Source organism: Cnephaeus nilssonii (assembly GCF_951640355.1).
Source record: "Cnephaeus nilssonii genome assembly, chromosome: 15".
In the NCBI taxonomy this organism is placed as follows: Eukaryota; Metazoa; Chordata; class Mammalia; order Chiroptera; family Vespertilionidae; genus Cnephaeus; species Cnephaeus nilssonii.
Window position 1 is genome coordinate 42,186,390 of NC_137086.1, and position 13,119 is coordinate 42,199,508.

The following is a 13,119-nucleotide window of genomic DNA, read 5'->3' on the forward strand; positions in this document are numbered from 1 at the left end:
TTGGAGAATGAGGGGCAAGGAACCAGCTTTATCACGTGGGGATGAAAGGTGCTGCTGAAGCACTTCATTAGTATTGTCACCAAGCCAGCTCTTGGGGGAATGAAGGAGGCAGCAAATGTGTTTATGACACGGAGTTCATTTTGGCAGTTCATAAAAATTGAGGTTATTTTTAAACCAAATGTGCATATTCAGAATTTCTGATGATGAGCTTAAGAAAACACACTAAGCCAGCAGGAGACACAGGCTGTGGTTTGCTTATCTTCTTTAAGTTTAATTAGTTCTGCAAGCATTTACCTGGTGGCCCAGTGCACGAGGCACATACTGACATTAGAGCCAGCACTACTAACTAGTAATTGTAGGACTTGCGAAGCCACTGATCTCCTGTGAACCCTGGTCCTCATTTCCAACAACAGCTGGCTTTTCTCCACTAGAGGATTAGTAAGGGCACAAAAGAGGTTATGTCTGTGAGCTTTGTGTAATCTTTAAAGGGCAACATCAGCACAAGCCACTGTTATTATTGGTATTGCTACTATTCAGAGGCTCTTTGGCATCATTTATTTCAGTAACAGCCTCCTCCTATGTGCTAAAGGCAAATGCTGCTTCTTCCATCTTGCTCTGGCCTGTCCTACCCACCTCCATCCCCCACCCCGATTCTGGGGCAGCCACACGTGCTTCTCACGTGATGATTCCTTAGGACATGTTCTACTCATAGGAAGTGATGGCCATTTTCTGATGCAGGCATTTCCCCTCTTCAAAGCATATTATTCTTTTCAATAGAAGATACTTAGCTTACACATTGGTCCCTTTGTCTGGGGTGACTTTCAAATTGTGATGAAAATGTTTGATCACCTCGGCCTTCTCAGGTGGGGAGCCTTCCTTCTCACAGGGAACTTCCCAGGAGCAGCCTTGCACCAGACATCACACCCTGGTTTTATGTTTTGTTTTGCTCCCCCTCAGACATGGCAATGATAGCTAAACTTTTTTTTTTTTTTTTTAGTTTATAGAAAAGATTCCTTTATTAACCTTTGGTCGAGAATATATTTGTATATTTCCAGAAAACTCCTCCAAGCCTCTGTGTGGATTCCTGCAACAACGGACCCCACAGAGAAACTGACCAGATTTCTCCAGCCATGAAGACAAGAGGAGAAACAGCCTAGAGATGGAGATGGTGAAGATACCTTGCCATGCTAGCAGTCAGCAGCTGTGCATCACTGCAGATTGCCAAGGATCAAGCCAGAGAAGGTCGGACCGGCATTGCCACCATCCAGACTAGCATATCATTGCTGGCATGTACACATAAGGAACTGTTGAACATTAAAATTGGGACTCAAAAAACTGTTGGCCCAGAAAGAAACCCACTACAGACTGATTCATTTGCCTCTCAGCACAACCACTATTGCTTGTCTCATTTTTGTTCTCATATTTTTAAGGAAACGAAATGGGGGAGATGCAGAAAGCTGCCCATTGTCTTCACTAGCAGAGGTATGGACAAGGAACCCAGAAGGCTGGTGACCCTTGAGCTCTGTCAATGGTTAGAGCTATGCACCCATTGTTGAATCAAGACAATGGTAGCTGAAGCAACTTCCCTATCAGACAGTCATGTACACTGAGTGGCCAGATTATTATGACCAGCCCATCAGTACAATGAATTAGTTATGCTAATAATAATAATAATAATAATAATAATAAAACATTGAGAGTATTTGCTTAGTAAGTTTTCAATATTAAGTATTTTTGGAAGTGTCAATGAAGTACTGATGGAGTGGTCATAATAATCTGGCCACTCAGTGTAAATACTTACTGATAAGATAGTCTGCCTGTTACTGGAAATTGCCTGCCTAAGGGCTATAGGTTTATCCCAAAATTGAATAAAGGGATGGTAAGGCCAGAGCCCAAGCGTAGTCCTTCTTGTTGAGCTGGACTCCTGCCTGGTCCCTCAATATTTCCAAATTATTTCTTGTCTCTTTTATTTGCGTGCGGCTCCTCTTCCAGAGCCTGAACCCTGAACCACCTGGAACGTGGGGGAATCATTTACAATATACCTCATAATTTTTAAGACCTTATTTTGTCATTCTCAATGATAAATCATGGTTAAATCTTTGGATGAAAACTTTGTATTATTGCTCTTTCTCTTTAGAATGATTCCTAAAATGTTGAGTAGGATAGACTTCAGGTTAAAGGCTTTCTCACATTTTTTACAGTGTAAGGCTTTCCTCCACTATAGACATCTCTCTTATTTGGTACATTTTGAGCTGTGGGTACAGGATCTTTCACATGCTCTACATTTTTAAGGACTCTCTTTAGTATGAAGTCTCTCAGGTACAGTAAGACATGAATGGCTTTTAAAGGCTTTTCTACATTTTTCACATTCATAACGCTTCTTTCCATTCAGAATTCTGTGATGTTAAGCAAGTTCTCACACTGGTAAAGGATTTACGAGACTCCCCACATCTGTAAGTCTTCTCTCAAGTATGAACTCTGCTGTGCAGTAAGGCAGGAACACTGATGAAAGACTGTTATATTTTCTACACTTATAAGTCTTCTCTCCAGAATGATCTCTGATGTTTAGTAAGACCTGAGGAACTGCCAAAGAATTTGCGACATTTTCTAAAATTACCTGGTATAAGGTTCTTCTCCAGTGTGAACTCTCTGATGACTAATAAGGGATGAGGACTTGCTAAAGGCTTTGCCACATTCTCTACATTTATAAGGCTTCTCTCCAGTGTGAACTCTCTGATGATATCCAAGGTTTGAGGACCTGCTAAAGGCTTTGCCACATTCTCTACATATGTAACGTTTCTCTCCAGGTGAATTCTCTGATGAACAATAAGTTTTGAGGGTTTGCTAAAGGCTTTCCTAGATTCTGAACATTTATGAGGCTTTTGTTCCATATGATTTCTATGATGTTGAGTATGTTTTGAGGTCTAAAGCCTTTTCCATTTTCCCTGAGTTTGTAATGTTTTGCCCTAGTATGAATTCTTCCCTCATGTACAGTAAGAATTAAAAGACATTTAAATGCTTTGCCACATGCTTTACATTTGTAAGTCTTGTCTCCAGTCTGAATTCTTTCATTTAGAGTACAACCCGAATGCCAGTTGGATGTTTTACTAGAATTTTTACATATATAATGTTTTTCTCCACTATGGATATCTTTCAGTCTATTTAGATTGATTATTTGACTGACGATTCTACCACATGCATTACCTGTGTAAGCTTGCTCTCCAGCATGAATATTCTCTTGTTCAGTGTAATTTGAAGATTCCTGAAAAGATTTGACACGTCTACTTCCTTTGTGTGTCTTTTCCAAAATACGAAATAATTGACCTATATGGTGATTGAATATTTGGTCAAAGACTTTTCCACTTTTATAACAGTCCTCTGCAAGCTCAATTCTCTGTTGATTATTAAGGTATGACTCTTGCTGAAAGTTTTTCCAATGTTCGTTCCATTGATAACTTGCGTCTTCATTATATTTACGCAGAATAATTTCAGAGAATAAATCTTGAATTCTGGGCTTTAGAAAAAAGGCCTGCTCATCTTCAGATGACACAGCCATGGAGGCCAGGTTGCTGTAGTTCTCCAACATCACATCCAGGTACAAGTTCCGCTGAGCTGGGTTCAGGCATTCCCACTCCTCCTGAGAGAAATCTATGGCCACATCCCTGAAAGTCAGCTGTCCCTGAGAAGCAGCCCTCTGGTTCCGGCTACTGATTTTGGACCTGGGATGTTTTCTCAGGTGACAATATGTTGAGGAATCACAGAATGTACCTTCAAAGGCATCTGCACAGCCTGTTAATCAGCTCATCTCACACCGAGTCAGAAGAACCGCTGTGAGGGGCTCCGGGGCAACAAGGACTTCAGCGCCTGCAGCGCCCCTCGGCCTTCCCTGCTGGGAGGTGGACGGAGAGCAGCAGCTTTAAAGCACAAACACCCTCCTCAGGGGGAACCGCCATATTCCCTAAACTTTTGTTTTTTAAGAGTACTTTTTGATGAAGTAGATAGCCTGCACCTTCACTTTTAGATTAAAAGACACCGAGGAACATGGAAAAATGAAAAGGAGGTGAAAGGTTGTGGTGTGCCAGCCTATTGTGCCAGCGCTAGCCTCAGAGGCATTCCATTTGTGCGTCCCCTAAACCTGTGCTCCTGGCTGCCAGACCCCACATGCCAGAAGGGCCCTTGGAGTTAGGTCCTTAGATAATGAATACCCTCGTTTTGGGAAAATAATGCTTTTTCATTATAACCTATTTCATTATAGCTATTTCATTATGATGTTAATGGACTTAACTCTTATTTATACCAATTAGCCCATGGCAACATTGGTTTCATTATACATCATTTCGTGTAAAGTCTTAGAGCTTATCAATGACATTAAGTGAGAACTTACTATACAGTACATTTTCCAGGAGCATAGGTTTTGCTCAATGGTAACAAAAAATTAATCATTTTAATGTTAAAGGAACAGGTACTCTATGGGGTTAAGATTTATGGTAAACAGTAGATGCTGCAAAGATGGTTGATTAAGGCTACAACCTGGGATACCACAGCATACAAGCTTCTGTCTGTAACACTGCTTAATAGAAGTCTTACACTGGCACTTTCTCCCAACGCCCAACTGTTATCTACCTAAAAAGGTATGTTTTTAGTTTGAATTCAGGCACTTGCTTTTCTGTTAAGGGTTATTTTACATTTAGCATGCCCTTTCTCATTTAATCCTTGCACAGAAAAGTCAAGTCATTTGGTTGTGCCCACCCTGCTAGGGAAGAGAGAGAAATTCATACCCAGGTCTGCTGACCCCAGAGTCTGGGTTCTTGCTCACTCACCAGGCTGCTTCCCCAGCATACTAAACAGGTTGGGATGAGAATGCCACAGATTAAGCTCTTGATCAAATCTGGCTTTTGGTTTAGCCTCCAATCATGACAGGGTAAAAGATCTGAGGTTCCACAAGGTTGCAAAGGGTTTTCATTGTTTGGTAATTAAGGTAGCTGAGGTGGGCCAACTAGGATGAAAACTGCCGCATAGGGTTCTCTATAGACCTGAGAAGAAGAGAGCAGGCCCTTGATGGATGAGAAACGAAGTGGAAGAGGGGGGATCTCTAGCAAGAAGACTCTTCTTGACAAAGGATCGGGACCACAGAATTCTGAATGAGAACCCTGGCTCTCACACACACGGGCTGGGAAGGAGAAGACTGAGGGGCTATGGGACGGGGCAGATTTTTTGTTTGTTTGTTATCAATAACAATTATGTGAAGGCAAGAGTCAAGAAATAGCTCACCCTATCGGTTGTGAAAACAAAGTCACTGGCCCCTTCCCACTAGGGGAAGCTAACAGCAGACTGGATTGGGGGCTGAAAGGCGATGAGCAGCAGATGTTGGCGATGCATAAGTCTAAGCTGTCAGTGTCTAAAGAGAACCCTGCAAAGGGTCCCTTCTCTGGCCCACACCCAGATGGCTCCCACCTGAGTTTTGGGCTTCCTTCATTTGCTATCTGACACCCTATTTCTGCAGGGCCAGAATCTACCCCCTCCACTTTATTACCTACCACCAAGGTTCTGGCTAATCCAAGTTGTCACCCTCTTCACTAGCCCAGTGTCAAATAAACGCGTGTCCAGCACATAGGCACTTAGGACACACCGGCCTAATGAGTGAATACTACCCTCCCACTTGACCCTTTCAACTCCTATTACCTTATTTGCCTGGACAATTATTATTCACTCTCCTCCTCAGATTCCATCTCAAATGCTACATTCTCCAAAAAGATGTAACTCATAGACCCAGTCACCCATCCATTCATTTTTCATAGCTCTTTCCATGGCTCTCCCTTAAACTCTCCTCCTCCTCTGAATGCCTTCAGGACTATGCCCACCTCTCTGACTGCCCTTCCACTAGCCTCACTGTAGGGCAGACTCCATGCTTTTGTGGGCAAGACCTAGCTCTACAAAAACTGGTGAACCACTGAACAGAATGAGCTGGGGAACCTGGGCCTTGTGGTGAATAGTTAGATTTCTAACCAGGAGTTGCAGCCAAGCCAATAGCACTTCTCTGTAGACAATATTAGTGCAACTTCCTTCTAGAGAAGAGTAGTGATGAGGATTAGCATAAATATTTGTGAAAGGTCCAGGTTATAGGTAGGTGAACACCTATGAAGCAATTTCATATGGCTTGAAATATTCCTCCTTTAACCTTCAGGCTATGGGAGAGACTGATCCTACCACCTCCCCAACCACCTGATTCTGAAAACCCTATGAATTAACAAATGAATGCTGGGAATTCTAAGAAATCCCATTTAAATAAAAGGGTGGCAGCCAGGTGCTAATTATAGCACCTATCATTTATCAAGGCAGTAGGCTAAACTCCTATATGAATTATCTCTTCTTCTTCTTATTATTTTAGAGAGAGAGAGAGGGAGGGAAAGAGAGAAACATTGATGAGAGATGAGAAACATTGATCTGCTGCCTCCTGCACACCACCCAATGGGAATCTAGCCAGCAACCCAGGCATGTTCCCTGACTAGGAATTGAACTGGCGACCTTTTGGTGCACAGGACCACACCCAGCCAACTGAGCCACACCAGTCAGGGCAAATTACCTCTTACTCCCAACAATCACAGAGCATGTAAGGTCAGGGCTATATTTACCTTGTTTTGCAGATTAGGAAATGGGAACTTCTAGAAGTTTAAAAACCAATACTCTCAACTATGAAGGCTATCTTTCTGGGGTAATGCAAATTAGTTTGGATGATACTCTGGGATAGTGATTTAATGACAAACTCACAAACCTCATCAAAAGAAATATGGGCTGCTGACTGCCCCATCAAGCATGGAAAATTGCAAAGATGCCCCAGATGCCCAGGAGAAAGAGAACATCCTGGGCTAGGCCACATTTTGTTGACTTCCCACGTTCTTCCTACCAGAGAAACATTTGTGTGTTCTGGATCCTTCACAATCAGCTCTGCCTGCCTCAAAACAACCCTAGCAATGGTCCTAGCACATTAAGAATGTCTTCATGCCAACACTATTGCCTGTCACCTTAGTGTTACAGCTGCAAATACAGCTGAGACTTGAACATCACAGGTTTGAACTATATGGTTCACTTATATGTGGATTTTTTTCAATAAATACCTGTATTGTTTGTGATCCCTGGTTGGGAGTCCGCCGATATGTAGGGCCGACTATATGCATTCATCTACGGCATTTATATAGGGGACTTGAACATCTGCAGATTTTAATGTTGGTGGGAAATTAATCCCCTGTGGATACCCAGGGATATCTAAATTTTTGGGGAGTCAAAAGTTAATATGTGGATTTTGTACTGCGTGTAGGGTGAATGTCATTCAAGGGTCTACTGTATTCAAATCTCAGTCTTATTGGGTTAAGGAGCCCAACGTGCTCTGAATGAAAACTTACCCAGTGAGGCAAGGAGGCACCCTGGTGACTGCCTAATAGGTGAGACTCCAGGTCATGGCCTAGGTGAGCTCTGAGAATAGCAAGTCTTAGCCCCAAGCAGCCCAAATGTAGCTGAGAGGCAGAATAGCTTGTGGTCTAGATGCTTGGGCTTTCCTAGCACATCCCAGGTCAAAATCACTCTGAAAATGGGGTGTTTTAAAGAAAAGGCCAAAGGCAATTCTGATGAAGGCAGAGTTGACAGCCACCATGAAGGTTTTACCAGTGACATCAACTCTAGTTGCCCATTGGAATTGCCTGGAAAGGTTGAAAAAATCATGATGTCCAGGCCACACCCTAGACCAACTGAATCTGAATCTCTGGGAATAAGGCCTGAGCATCCCTATTTTTAAAGCCCCCAGATGATTCTACTGGGCAGCCAAAGTTAAGAACCATAATTTAGACCTTCTGGCCTTGAGGTGGAGAGGAGGTCCTTTCTCTTTCTCAATCATTTCTAATAATGGGGATGCTTCCCAGATGGGGAAAAGGAAAGGTTAGTGACTATTATTTTGGTATTTTTTTAAACATCCCAAGCTTCTAATAATATTAGACTTAATTATGCTGATTATTTTAGGTACAAGTTATACAAGGAAGGGAAGAGTCACTTCATCTGGTCACAAATGAATGACAACTGACTCAGCTGCTATCCTCTCCTTTACCTCAGGTAGGCACGACCTGACTGCACATAAGAACCACCTGGGAAGCTCAGGGAAATGCCAGGGCCAAGGTCACACCCAGGAGATGACCATCCCATTGCTCTGTGTACCCAGGCGATTCCAGTGTGCAGTCGGGCCTAAGAACCACCGAGGTAGAACTATCATTTAAATACACAGAATCAAGAACCAACAATTCAAAATCTGCCACTTCTCCTCCTCCCTCCCCCATTCTCTCCTCTACGCCCCCCCCCCCCCCGCCCCCGGCCACTGGGCATTTCCTCAGGGTGGTGGCTATAAAATGGGCCACCTTATATCAAGTGCAGGAGAAACAGAGATGTTGTACTCCTATTTACAACAGGAATCTGAATAAAATAGGAGTTATTTTATCTATCACAGAGGGGAATGGGAAATGTGTAGGACTGAACTTTTGAAAAATATCATTTGACCATTCAATTTCATCTGTCTAGAGTGGGTTTTGCTAAGCACAAGGTTCTAGGATGCTGTTTTGTCTTCATAATGCTGAAAATGAGGCTCTGGAATTACATGTAGGCTCTTTTTCCCAAAAGAAGAACCAAAAAAGAAAGAAGTGCATAAAAAAGAAAGTGTAGCCCAGGAGGGAGTTGCGAAGGAGGTTGCGAAGGCGGTTGTCTGAGCTGCAAATGGAGCAAGTGTAGCTGGAGATAAAAGGCAACATGCTCCAGCCAGAGGAGTCCCTGAGGCCTTGGTATTTTTGTTCCTGATTATGCCTGAAGGTTACTTTGGTGCTTTTCCTAGAAGCAAATTTTGTGGCTGTAGGTCTCTCTGTTTTAACAGGAAGAGTGAAAATATCTATGATATGTCTTCCATTCTCCTCTGTTGAGGGCTTTAGAGTCCTCCAGTCCCGTCAAGTTGCTCAGTTTCCCCCTCAAGTCCCCTTTGTATGTGGTTCACAGCGAGCACCCTCTTTAAACTTTAAAGAAATACGATAAAGCATGTAGAGCTGTGCTCTTGAATTTTTTTCTTAAGAAAAAATTTCCCCAACCAGAAAAGGAATGTTTCTAAGCAAATTGTAAAGTATATAAATGATAATAAAGCAGAAAGAAAAAGAAATAAGAAAAGAAAGCCCAGATTGTTAAATACCCATATCTTCAAATGACAGTCCAATGAACATGTTCCCTTTCAGACTATTTCTATGTAGTTTTTTAACATAGTTAAGATCTTTTTAATACTCTTGTATCAGTTCCTCATTTAACATCTCTTCACCATTTTACTACAGCATTTGAAACTCTGCAAAGCCGTTTAAAATGATTGTATAGTAATTTATGTACACGGTTTGCTTCACCAAATCCTTACCATTTAGGCTGATCCAATTTTGAGATCATACATAAAGCCAGGTGATTATCTTTGTGTACACGTCTCTGTTTGCATTTGATATTACTTCCTCAGGACAGGGTCCTTACAAGTTGGTACAACACAGTACAGGCTTTGGAGACAAATTATCATGGGTTCAAATCCCATTTCCCACTTAATGCCTGTGTGACCTTGAGCAAATTACTGAATCACTCTGTGCCATCGATTCCACCTCTTTAAAATGTGATCGTCACTGTACTCACCTCACAGAGTTGTTATGAGCACTAAATGAGTTAATATCTTGTGAAGTGCCTGGCACAAAGGAAGTGCTGTATAAGTGCTAAAGATGTAAATAAAGGATGGGAGCATTTTTAAGGTTCCCGAGAGACGTTGTCTTCATGAACAATGATGTCCTTTTTGGCAGGAGGTTAATGCTCTGATTTTTAGCCAAGCCTTTTGGCACAGGTCCCAAGACAAAGTCTTTAATATGGGGGCCAAGGACCTTAGTTTCAGAAATATGTTTACACCAACTTGCCTTTAATATGGAGAAAATCCACAGGGCGGGGTTGGGAGTGAGGCCCCTGAGCCCAAGGACATCTGTATTGGCCTCACCCATTCGTGGCCTCTTTAGAACTGGCCAATAGGGTTGGCCAAGTCCTCTAGCCTCTCTGCTTCTGGGGCTCGGGGAGGAGTGGGCTGGATGGAGTAAAGACTTCCTTTGCAGCTCTGATTTACAGGCCTCATGGGACAGACCTGGTACCATGGTCTACCTGATTTTCACTGCTTCTTTCAGCAGAATCTTTCAACGTCCTTCAGCTGTGGTAATGGCAACACTAACCTGATCACAATGGAGTTAGTCCTGATGCCAACTGCTCTTATGCTCTGCTGGGAACTGGGCTTGAATGTTCTCCAGTGCTGTGTCATAGGACTTTCTGAGATGATGGGAACAGTCTCTATCTATGCTGTCTAGCACATCAGCCTCTAGAGGTATTGGGTGCTTGAAATGTGGCTTGAGCCCGAGTCAGTTTGGCTCAGTGGATAGAGCCTCAGCCTGCAGACTGAAGGGTCCCAGGTTTCATTCTGGTTAAGGGTGCATGCCTGTGTTATAGGCTCAATCCCCAGTAGGGGGTGTGCAGGAGGCAGCCAATAAGTGATTCTCTCTCATCATTGATGTTTCTATCTCTCCTTCTCCCTTCCTCTTGAAATCAATAAAGATATATTTTTTTAAAAAGGAAACGTGGCTAGAGAGACTGAGAAACAAATTGCTTTAAATAGCCTTGCTTGGCTTGTTAGTGTCTCTTGTCTTGAACAGCAATGGCTCTATCTGCATTATGGCCACTGGGTCCTCATCACAATCCTGTGAAGTACTAATGTCCTCATTTTATACACAAAGAAACTGAGGCTTAATGGGGCTAAGTCACTTGAGACTCAGGTCTGTCTGACCTTCAAATCTGTGCCGTTAACTAATGTTCTATCCCGCCTAGTGCGTGACCCTCAGTATCTGCTTCTGGCGGAGTAGACAGAGAGAGAATGAGGACACACACTTTCTCGAGACATGTGGATGGTAGTGATGTCATAACTTCTTAAGGGAGGGGGGAGGGGGCACCACCTGCTGGCTGTTGAAGTGAGATTGATCTACATAAAGTGGCTCAAGCACCAACAAGAAACCTCCCAAGAGACCAGGATTGAGAGGTTGTGTTCCTGGTCACACACAGCAATCACTTTTCTCTGGTGTTTGACTCTGTTCAGATCCCACTGGAATGTGCTGTGGCCGGGCCATATGGAATGTTTTCCTTGGCCGACAGGGCTTTGTTTTCACACTTTGCTGTGGGAAAGTTGTCAGGGAGTTCAGTCACGGAGGAAGGAGGAGCTGTTTTGAACAGGTGAGAAACTTGAAACTTCAATCTAGTTGCCACTGGCTGCTGACAGGAGAACCCTTAAAACTTGTCACTTGTCGCTTGGGTGGCTTCCTCCAACTGTTTTCCTTTGTTTGAAGGCATCTGCAGGCAGCAGACCAACAGTATGGAATCTGCCTCAGGGAAAATAATGTGCAAGTCCTGAGCTCGCATTTCTATGGCTTTACTGTCTTGGGAATTCTTTTCCCATTTGTTTCCTGATGTGGTTGGGTACCAGCAGAGTTTTATTAAAGGGAGACATAAAATACAATCTAGGGTTCATCTGAAGCACACATGTTTAAGGCCAGTTTTCACTACCTTTGGCTCTCTCTGATGAGTTGTTTGAACTTCTTTGCTTGACCTCATAGTTTAGTGTGAGGGGTCACTTGAGATTCTCTGGAAACCTAAAGCGTATTTATTGGTCTCATGGAATACAAAGCTTAAGGATGACAGTACTGTAGAAAGAACTCCCTCTTTTGAGACTATGATCTTGGGTCGCTGTGGGTTTTCTTTATAAGGCCATGAAAGATGAGGACTTACTTCAAGATATGTCAGTTTTATTGACCAGAATGTATTTGTCAGCTCCCCAAAGCTGGGGCAGGTCTTAAGATCAGGGACAGAATGTTCTGCTTTCTCTGTATGGGCTGAGATTCTGGTCTAGTGGGAATTGATTAACGAGAACAACTTCTAGGTACTGAAAATACAACAGGCATAAGGTGTGGTCCTGTCCTCACTGAGCTTACAAGCTCCTGTAGTACAGAAGTGGAGACTGGAGAACTGGAGAGGGCAAGCCCTGTGTTTATTTAGAGAAGCTGGGCCTCTGCATGGAGATGTAAAACATGACTTCCAAAATGCTGACAGCTAAGTAAAACCACCAAAGAACAACATGGGTTGTCATTTACTGCCACATAAACCATGTCTGTGGGCTGAGTGCCACCAAGATCCAGTGGGGAAACTGAGGTAAAGAGGTGGTCACTGCTTGCACGGCTGTGCCTCCCCACAGAAGGTCAGCTTTCCCAAACTGCAAAACTGTCTTGGCTGTTTCCATAGACCCCCAACTGGGCCCACAGGAAGGACTCCTTAGGAGTCTGTGATCAGGGCAACCAGCTGGGAAAAGACTCCGGCCTTTCTCTGGAGGAAGGTTTACCTGCAGGGGGAAGGTGCCAACATCTTTCCTGGAAACCAGGATTAGTGATTTCAGGTGAACTTTGTGAGGCTGAGGGGGTGTGCCCTCCAGGGCAGTGGCTGAAAACATGGGTTTGGGGTTGGAATTGAGCATCTGGTTCCCAGCTCTACCACTTACTAGCCCTGGGACTCTGGGCAAGTTGCTTACAATCCCTGGGCTGGCTTGGTGTTCTCATTTATAAAATAAGAGCAAGAATCCCTACTTGAAAGGGAAGCTGTGAGGACTCCATGAGCCACTGTATGTGGTGTGCTGCGGCCATGCCTGGCACTAGCTATGGCTTTTATTGAGAGACTAGAGGCCCGGTGCATGAAATTCGTGCATGGGGGGAGGGGTGTCCCTCAGCCTAGCCTGCACCCTCTCCAATCTGGGATCCCTCTCACAATTCAGGACTGCTGGCTCCCAACTGCTCGCCTGCCTGCCTTCCTGATTGCCCCTAACTGCTTCTGCCTGCCAGCCTGATCACCCCCTAACCACTCCCCTGCCAGCCTGATTGTCCCTAACTGTCCTCCCATGCAGGCCCGGTCACCCCAACTTCCCTCTTCTGCCAACTTGGTCACCCCTAACTGCCCTCCCCTGCAGGCTTGATTGCCCCCAACTTCCCTCCCTTGCAGGCCTGG

The 13,119-nt window shown here is 43.9% G+C and overlaps 1 protein-coding gene across 1 annotated transcript in view; it reads right to left on the reverse strand.

The window, feature by feature from the left end:
- Positions 1–13,119, reverse strand: part of TGFA (transforming growth factor alpha) — a 98,992-nt gene that overhangs the window by 8,306 nt on the left and 77,567 nt on the right. The window lies entirely within an intron of this gene.